Raw genomic sequence first — 1,361 nt, forward strand, 5'->3', positions numbered from 1 at the left:
ACTTTCATGAGGGTAATTGGGAGCGTAGAGATCCAGTGCTCAGATGACATTATCTCTCTCTCTCTCGCTTTCTCTCTATATATTTTTTAAGATTTTGACATAAGGCATGTGTGCTTGCTGGAGAGAGACAGAAAGAGGAAAGTGAGAAATCACCCTTAAGGGGTACAATCATGCCTCAATCCCTTCTCCACTTTCTTCTTGGAATTTTGGGTGCACACACACACATGCCTGGCGTGATTTTTTAAAAATAAATTTTAGGGCATGTGCACCCGCCAGAAAGACAGAGAGAGACAGATGAAGGACCAGAGTGACTCCATTTCTTTGGAGGGGGACTCATTTTGTTAAACCCACCTTGCTGAGAATCAGTGCCATCTCAAGTAAGAGAGGGTCATAATGAAAAGAACAAAAGAAATACCAGAGACCTGAAGTACCTTTCTTGCCCAACTTAATGGTCTGAAGACCAATCAGTAAAAGACAACTTGCTTCTTGAAATCTGCAGCCAATGTATAGCTGTGTGAGTGCATTCCTCAGCACCCATCGACCTCCCCCTCAACAGCCAAATAAAAACCCAGCCCAACTATCATGGGGCTCTCAACTCTGACTGCTGTGTCGGTAAGACTGAGAGTCCTGGCTCAAGCCTGAATAAAAATGACCCTCATGTGCTTATAGTGGTATCGGCTCCTTGTGGTTTTTCTGAAATTCCGTGACCAGGGCACTACACAGAGAGACAGAGAGACAGAAAGCAAGAATCACGCCCACCCCCCACCCCCAGGGGGGGATGACCATGTTCAATCTCTTCTCCTTCATTCTCCTCTCAGGATCTTGGGCATGCACACACACGTGCCTGGTGTGAGTTTAAGCTACCAGGTCCGGGACTTGAACCGTGGCCGACTACATGGGAGTCCAGCAACACGCCATTATGGCAACTGCTGGTCCCGCCTGGCATGATTTTCAAGCCACTTATTTTCAAATCACAAAGTCAGACATATGGGAATCCAATATCTTAACCTCCATGCCACCCACTGGACTCCAAATGTCTCTTGACAAATTCGCAAGAGTGCACAAATTCTAGTAGACTCTTTCTACGTTTTCTTAAAATTGTGCTCTCCAAGAAATCTTCAGATGATTTTCTTCAAAAGAGATTTTATCACTCCTGATACTCTTTTTTTTTTAAAAGTAATTTATTTATTTATTTATTTACATTCATTTACTATACATCAATACAGTATATAAAATAAGATTTCTATCCAACATACATCGTATACTGGTTCAATCAATGATATAACCATACATGTTATCACCAACAAATAATTTTCTATTTCTTGTTTTATATATATATATATACATATATATATACACAC

This window comes from Tupaia chinensis, unplaced genomic scaffold, assembly GCF_000334495.1.
Source record: "Tupaia chinensis unplaced genomic scaffold, TupChi_1.0 Scaffold145151_1, whole genome shotgun sequence".
NCBI lineage: Eukaryota > Metazoa > Chordata > Mammalia > Scandentia > Tupaiidae > Tupaia > Tupaia belangeri.